This window comes from Marmota monax, unplaced genomic scaffold, assembly GCF_021218885.2.
Source record: "Marmota monax isolate L192 unplaced genomic scaffold, Marmota_monax_Labrador192_F-V1.1 WCK01_AAM20220418_F8-fsc00070, whole genome shotgun sequence".
NCBI classification, from domain to species: Eukaryota; Metazoa; Chordata; class Mammalia; order Rodentia; family Sciuridae; genus Marmota; species Marmota monax.
Genome location: NW_026692116.1, coordinates 4,740,059 through 4,748,947, shown reverse-complemented (window position 1 = coordinate 4,748,947; position 8,889 = coordinate 4,740,059).

The window sequence follows — 8,889 nt, the reverse complement described above, 5'->3', positions numbered from 1 at the left end:
CCTTTTTTTCAAAGCCCCACCCCAGGAGAATCTCCTGGAATTGTGTCAAACTATAACTCCATGTAAGTACCAAGATTCCCACTGCATGGGGAGGAAGTTGCACACCCTTTCATTCTCCGCATGCACAGCAGTAGATGCACGTGCCTGCACACGCAGAGCCTGTAGCACTGAAAGCAAGCCTCATGGATTGCTAAACCCCTGACCTTTCAGGGCCCAGGAGGATTCTTTCCTGAAGCATTCTACTAACTGGCAGAGCACTTGGGGAAAATGGTTCAAATGAAGTCCACATGGACATGATTTCTTGGTCCTTATGTTCCCCAAATGTGACCTGGAATCCGATGGCAATCCCTTACTGTGACATGTCCACTGTATCATGCTCGTCCATCTTCTTGGGTGGAATCTCTGAGTGAGAAAAACCCTCTTCCCCTTGCTTTTCACCCTAGTCAACTCAACACCCCTCTGTTTCTTTAAAAACTTTCTTAGACATCTAAGGGCTAAAGAAAAATGTCAGGGATTCTTGTGAGGATAAAAGAAATCAGGCTTACTTCTTAGGGGGAAATGACCAATTCCAAATCCTCTGTTGTAATTGCCATTGGTGCCTTTGAGAGGCAAGATCTTGGGATATGGCTTGAGGGTAGTGATTCTTAACCTGGGGGCTAAAGACCTTTCCAAAAAGCTGATGAAAATAGATAAGCCCTCTCCCACAAAAATTGGAGCCAATTGGAGCACAAATCACGACATTGTGTGTGTGAGCTCAGGGAACTTGTGGAGTCCAGGTTAGTAATTTCTGGTCTGAGGTTGAATTTCAAGTCAAATTCCTTAGGACAAGAGTCTACCTTTGGAATTCCCTCTTAGAGTACTGGGAGGACATAATGTGGGCATGACCTATACACAGAGGCTCAGGCATAAGGACAGAACCATCCTCCACCTGCTGTTCTGACCTTGAGCTGCACCTGCAAAGGTTAAATCTGAAGGTCACCTACAAGGGCTTACAGGGGATTGGGCTGGACCCTATTCCTATACACACCAGCTCAGATGGAAAGTGAGGTATTTGGTGACTTCAGTTTTTTCATTAGAGGATACGTTAGTCAAGTTTTCATTACTGTAACCAAAGAGCCCCCACACAAACAAGTTGGAGGAGGAAAAGTTTATTTTGGCTTGTAAAGTTTCAGTCCATGGGCCACTGGTTCCATTGCTTTGGACCTGAGGTGAAGGGGAACATCATGGTGGAAGGACATGATAGAGAGAAGCTCATCAGGTCGTAGCAGCAAAGAAGAAGGGGGGCGGGGGTGCTGGGAAGAAGATAAACCCTTCCAGGGCGTGTCCCCGGTAAGCTACTTCCATTCAGTTAACAATGGATTAATCCATCAAATGAATTCATGAATGAAGTCAGAGTCCTCATGATCCAATCATTGCCTAGAAGTCCCACTTCTGTGCCAATGAGACTTTGGAGGAGATTCCAAGTCCAATCCATAACAGGGAAGCTCAGCAAAATTCCGCCAGAACAAACCCACATTTACATTTTGAAAAACAACTTTTAATAGGTCAGACTAATGCTTTGAGGTGGCCTTTCCCACTGGGAACAAGTTATGGCTGTTTTTGCTCCATAATGGCAGAGTTTATTAGTAGCTTCGACAGAGACTGTATGGTCTGTGAGCCTCAGTTATTTATCTGTTTGCTGATAAATGTCATAGGGTAAATGTCCCTGGATTATCAGAAGATAAGGAGGGGTCAACATTTTTCTCTTCCCAGGAAATTTGAAGAGGAAATGTTTTAGCTGGGCTCTCATGTTGTGTGATGGTTTGGATATATGAGACAATTCAGGAAGGTTTAGAGAAGAAATTACTGGGTTAGGAGACCCTTAATCTAATCAGTGAATTAATCTCCTAATGGTGAATTAACCCAGTGGAAACTGAAGGCAGGGAGGGTGTGGCTGGAGGAGGTGGTCACTGGGGGCATGCCTTTGGGGTGTATATGTGTATATTTTATATTTGGCAAGTGGAGTCTCTCTCTGATTCCTGCTCATCATCAGAGCCACTTACCTCTGCCACACTCTTCCACCATGATGTTCTTCTGCCTTACCTTGAGCCTTGAGGAATGGAGCTGGCTGTTCTATGGACTGAGACCTCAGAAACCATGAGCCCTCAAATAAACCTTTCTTCCTCTAAAATTGTTCTTGTCAGGTATTTTAATCATAGCAGCAAAAAAGCTGATTAAAACATAATCAGCAAACATCATCGTGAAGCTTTAAAGTCTATACTTTCAGCTTGAGACTCCTTGAGGCCTCTGAACAGAAGAGCCTACCCATCCAGAGAGATCCTATGGTGCTATGTGGTGGGATCAGGAAACCTTGGATACCAGTAGGTAGAGGCAACAGGAGTTTCAGTGGAATTGGCCCTAGCCGTGTGTGTGTGTGTGTGTGTGTGTGTGTGTGTTACTGGGGAAGACTGAGGGGTAGGAGTCGGGAAGGGGGCTCCAGACCCCAGCTGTCCTTGACCTTTGAACCAGGAAATCTGGGTTCACATTTCATATGCACATTGTAGATGAAATAATGGCTTATTCAAAGTACTCTTACTAACAAGGCACAGAACCCATTCCAATGAGCTTAAGGTCCAGAAAGAAATACATGATTTGGATACATGATTTAGACCTTCTCACAAAGCCTAGGGTAAAGACAGGCCTCAGGAGAGGAGGGGCAAGAGCTGGAGAGCTGTCAGGAGCTGCTTCTTCTGCTCTTCCAGACTGAACTTTGAGGTCCAGCCTCTCGGCCTGTCTCTGTTCATCCACACACTCACCTCTTTACATAGACCAGTCTCCCCTCCTCCTAGAAGGCCAGGCTGTGCCAATCACCCAGTTCACAGCATTTTGACTTGAGCAATCAGAAGAGCACCCTGAATCCTGTTTAAGTTCCTGGGAATAACTTTGGTTGTCTCAGTTTTATTCTCCCTGTCCAATCAGCCTTAGTAAAGGGGTGTGAATGTGTGTGTATGCGTGTGCACACACATACACAGGGTGTTCCTTGTGGATGAAGCATGGCTGTCAGAGCCTACCCCCATAAATGGATATGGGGTAGGTCTCAGAGAAGTGGGAGAAGGCTGGAAGAACCTCCAGTAATATCCACCAACATCAATATTCTAAAAAGCTCTACCAAGTTTAAAGTTTCTCAGGACAAGTGATGTAGACAGCATGGGGTTAACAAGTTACCTGGCCCTGCCCAAACTGAAGGACTGGACAAATCACTCACTACCCCAATCTGTTGTCCTACATTTGCAAGAGAGTGTTAAAAAAAATAATCTTTTTTTCCTTTTGTCCTGCAGAATTGTAAAGAGACAACATAGTAGCTAAATCAAGCACCCTGTTTTAACAAATAGCACAAGGTATTAATAATATTATGAAAATGACAGCTATTTCTTTATTAATGAGGTTTTGTTCTTACAGCTTGGCAAGAGTGTATCGAGGTTTTCAAGAACTCCTCATGAATGCACCAGAAAGCCAGCACTTTGGCCAGGTTTGGACAGAGCTCCGCACCTTGTCCTAGTTCATGGACACCCTGTGGACTCACCCTGAGAGAATTATAGGTAAGCTGGTCTTCAGCGTTCTCAATGTTCACTGGCCTGGCACCTGCTTCATCCATCTTGGTGCATTCCAGGACCCTGTTTAAGTGACTGAGAACATGAGCAAGATGAAAGAATTAATAGAGAGTGATATATTCAACTTTAGGATTGTGAAGGCTTCCAGGCAGGATGGGGTGAGAATACGAGCCCAAGGGTGGCCGTGGGTCAAGTGCAGCAGAAGAAAGGTGCATGGTGAGGGAAAGGCAAAGGGCGGGGAGGCCAGGCTGTGGCCATCATGCAGACACAGAGGTCGTACAGGAAGAGAGGAGGAGCTGGATGCCCTGGTAGGAAGCAACAACAGGGAGGAGGGATGGAGGGGCTCCCTTGGGGGTCTCTTCTCTCCAGGGGAAAACAAGAAACAAACAAAAGCCCAACAACAGTATCAACACCCACATGTCTTTTTAAGAGTATGAGTGGATGTCTGCCTGCAGTGTTTGGGAGGGACTGGATGTGGCAGTTGGAATCCGTTCCCTGAGAGGCAGGTAAATGAGTGGCTGTGAGGAAATAGAGCCCCAAGAATCCAGAGGTTCCTGCAGGTTTTTGGGCAGAGAGTGGCCTCCAAGGAAAGGCTGCTAGTGGGTAAAGATGGTTCTGGGGAGGAGCTTGGGAGGCTTCCAATGCAGCAATTCCAGCAGTTTGGAGTTGCAGGGAGCTCGGGTTATGGGGGATAGGGAAAGTGACTTTTAGGATGACCTTGGTGGATGACAACAATACAGAAAGGGACCAGCAAGGGACTACCAAGAGACAGGGGCAGCTGGACACAACAGCTTCTGCTCCAGATTCCAAACAATGGAAGCAGGAGAGTGGTTTGATTCAGGCCCTCCTCAACCCAAGCTTGTGGTACAACAACCTTGACATTTAGCAGATACCTGTACCTACTGTGAGCCAGGCACCAGGCTAGTATCTGGGGGTGGAGATGAACCAGGCTGTGTGGACTTAGAGGACTTAGGGAGCAGAGCAGAAGTGTAACAGACAATGACCCAGCCAGTGTAGGAGCCTGGTGGAGGGAACCAGTGGGGGGGTGGGGGTGGCGGGCTTCTCCCAGAGAGAATGTGACCCTCCTCCCATCTTGCCATCTTCTGTCTTTTTTCCTGTGGAAGCAAGAAAATGCAGGAGTATGTGCAGATTGGTATGTTAAGATCCTTTAATTGCATATAATTGTTTTTAAAAATAGTAAAGCACATACTTTATGTAGTCATTTTCTACAAACTAGATTACAAGCACTACATTCTTTGCTGCTCTGGATAGAAGAGTTTGTTTTAGTTAGTTCAAATTTGAAGGACCCAAAATAGTGGAACATATTAGCATTTTAATAGGAAGAAAACAAAGGACACACAACCAGAAAGTGTTTTTTCCAAGGTTAAACAAGCAGATGAACTGCACGTGGGCTGCCCAACTCCTGGAGCAACTCTGCACCGGCTTTCATCCCGCGGAGTCTATGATGAGGCAGACTTTTCATTTAAGTGTCTGATCATCAAATTGAATCTGGCTAGAGGAAGTGTAAGGGAAGTAATTCCAGACCACAATTTCTCTGTGGCTTTACAAGTGTATATGATAATCAAAATCAATATTGCCTAACCCAAGAGCAGGACTAATTGTGAATTGGCATGCAGGATGCTCTTTCTTTGGGCCTCCAGGCTGTGGGGAGGATTTCTTAAAGGAGAGCAGGCCTGGGGACAAAAGGTTAGCGAAGGCCAGCAGAGCTTCCCCAAAGCCTGGGAACAGAATCTACAGAATGAAGATGGCTACGAACAGGGAGAGGGGTCCATCCCTAAGTAAGGGAGTTCCCTGGGAAGCTTCACTGAAATGCTGAGTCTTTGAAAGCACAGTGGGTGGTGAGACTGGGGTGTGCTTTCGCCGTAAGCTCTGGGTCACCTGGGAAAGTATGCCGGTGATGGCCAGACAGCATTTTCCTTTCATGGCAAACCTGTAGTGCTGCATTCTCAGCAGGGGAGGGTTACGGTGAAAACCCAGACAGGAGGAGGGGCCGTCCCCTGCACCCAGCAAGCTCTGTGGTCTCCCATCCCCTCTAAACCCCCTCTTCCCACAGCCTCATGCATTCTCCTGGCTTCCTTCCCACCCAGCCCTCAGCGCCCCTCCACCCCCGCCCCCAGCCTCTAATCTTCCCAGGGAAGAGAACAAGAAGAACCACATTTTAAATGAAATGTACTTTTCTCTCCTCAGGCCCCCAGTTCACATTACTCCCTCTGGAATCTAGTGAACTTGCTGCCTGGTGTGGCCCCTCTTACACTTTGGCCCTGCCCCCTCCTCAGGTGGATGTTGAACCTGCAGCTCCTGCCCTTCTCCCCAGGGTCACAGCAGGCCAGTCACCTGAGGTATATTGTTGATTTGGGGGCAAAATGACTTCCAGTTCCCTGTCTCTGCCCCTTCTCCCTACAAGAATGTCAACTGAGTATGTTAAAGAGTAACTAAGAGATAAACAGTCAAATGGGTTCTGACTCTCAGGTCAAGTCCAAGGGTATTTATTGAGTGCTTTGAGTCATTCAACAGACATTGACGGAGGCCCTGATTCTGTATCAGGACCTGATGCCGGGTATCAGAGAGAGGTGACCTCAAGGATTTACCTTAGTGTGCCCACCACTTCTAGGTGAGATGAGGAGTGTAATAAAAGCAGGACCCAGAGCCCTCAACTCTTAAAAGGTCATGTGCTCCTATAATCCTGGCTCCTTGAGAGGTTGTAGTAGGAGACCACCAACCCGGCATCTTAGCAAGACTGTCTCAAAATAAAAAGGCTTGGAGATGTAGCTGGGTGCATACCTAGCATGTGCAAGAACTTGAGTTCAATCTCTAGAACTGGAAAAAAAAAAAGGCTCTGTGTATGTGTGTGTTGCTGGAGTATATAAGGCTGTATAAAGGGGTAATTGGGAGAAGAGCAATTGAGCTGGTGCCCCAGAGGAAGCAGGAAAGCAGATGGAGCTGTTTGGAAGATGACAAGATTTATATATAAGAGGAAAATACAACAGGTCTTTTCAGAGCCCTCCTACTCCCATGGGGTCCTACGTTCAGGTCGGTCGCCCAAAGCCTTGCATTTTCCTGTGCAAAAAGGACTGACAATGGGCCAACCGTTGGCATAACCCCAGGGGACCCATTAAGACCAGAAAGGCCTTTGTGGGGGAGCCTCAGGCCCAGTTACCCTTGCCCTACCTCAGGGCCAGGCCTGTGGGATTGGCCTATATCCCTTTAAGAGGAAATTGTCAGCAACATTGATCTGGACAAGGTGTTGTACAGGGACAGTCACACAGAAAAATGGAAAGAAAGCTGTCAGGCACTCGGAGGCGGCGTCACAGCTGCCTGGGGAGGAAGAATGGGGCTGGAGAGAGGGTGGTTTGCAGGAAGGAGCAGGGATATCAGATCATTAAAGCTAGTTGGGGAAGAACTAGGAGCTAAGCAGTGAGCCAGGCTCCTGCAGAACATGGAGGTACAGATAGGCACTTTGCCTTCATGTTGAGATGACTTCATGGATGTCTGGCCCATAAGCTCGTCTCTGGCCAGTGCATCTCATGAACTATAGCATGAACCACTTGAGGAATCTCATGAACTGAGCATTAGCCCCAGGAGGAGGCAGGTGCTAGTGTAAAGCCCCTGGGAGGGATAGGAATAGTATCAGTGCCCTCAGAACAAGCATATATTGAGACTGTGTTCAGGCTTGAAGCTAAGCGCTTCACATTGTTTAACCCATGTCACCCCACGAGGATCCCATGAGGTAAATGTGGAGAGTGTGGCCACAGAGAGGCCCCCCATCATCTTGACTGTTAGGAGTTCTTTCTGTCTCCTTATAAGGGGATTCCTGCTTCCAGCAGGTTTTGAGAGAAGCTGGAGAGAATGTGACTGAGTCTGACCAGGACAAGCCCAGGCAAGAGGTTGGCTCTCCTCTTTCCACTTGAAGCCTTTCTTGCCCTTCATACCCCATCCCCCTTTGTCCACACCAGTGTCCTGAGCTTGGAGCCTGAGCTGAGAGTACAGAAACTCCAAGAAGGGTCCTCTACCCCATGACAACTGCATTGTGGACAGATGACCTATGTCCTCCAATCCTAGACCAGGATTTCTCAACCTCGGCACCATTAAAATTGGGGGCCAGATAATTCTTTGTTTGGAGAGGAATTGTGCTATGTATTGTGGAATGAGCACTGTCCCAGCTGTGACAACCAAAAATATCTACAGATATTGCCAAATATTCCCCAGGGACAAAATTGCCCAGCTGTATCTTCTCCACCCCTCATCCCCTGTTGAGAGCCACTGTCCTGCACCAGCCCCACAAAGCATCTGACACCCACCCTGGGCTATCCTTCCCCGCCTTCTGTGCCTTCCCACTGAACTCTGTCCAGCTGCCTCCACAGTAGATACTGTGACTGTGTTGGTGATGACCACAGGCAAGAGGCTGGACCTCCAGCTGCTCCCAGGGAACCCAAGAATGGAGGCTTCCCCTGAGTGCCAAGTTAGAACATTTCCCACCAGCTCTACCTGTTTCCTTTTTTTGATCCATCTCCCCTTCAACACCTATTCTTTTTCTCACTCATACACAGGACGAGGAATACGCATTTGGAATATCCTGAAAGATGAAGAGGCGCTGACCCTATTTCTTATTAAAAACATTGGCCTGTCCAGCTCAGTTGTCTACCTGCTGGTCAACTCCCGAGTCCATGTGGAGGAGGTAGAGGGGTGTCCTTGGTCAGTGGTCTCTGGAGGGGAGGGGTAAGCACAGTGCCTGCTAAAATCAAGGGAGACCTTTGCTTTTTCTTTTCTTTTTTGCTTTCCCATTCAGAGTCCATGACTGATGCCCTATATTTGGAAAGATACCTGGGGGTCATTGAGATGACCAGAATTCCCATCACAAGATCTGAAGCACACATGACCTCACAAGGCTTAAAACTCAGCAGGTTTTCATAACTGAGAGGAAACTGAGCCATCCTGTGGCTTCACCTCCCCTGTAGTGGCTAAGGAAACTGAGGTCTGTCTAATCATCCACTAACCAAATATTTAGAGACAGTTGTAGGTACTTAGAATCCAGCGTGAAGGCAGTAAGCAAAGCCCCTGGCTCAGGAGCTCACATTCCAGTGGGGTGATAGGAGGTAGTCACGCACGCAGAGACTCTGGCATGTGTCTCACACTTGTCAGGAGCTGTTGGGAGGGGACAGGAGGGCTGTGGGAGGGGGCAGTTTAAGGGGGACGGTCAGGGAAGCACGTCCTGAAAGGTGTATTTGAGCGGCCCTCCTGATGAGAAGGCAGCCACTGAAATACCTTCAGCTCCTGCTGA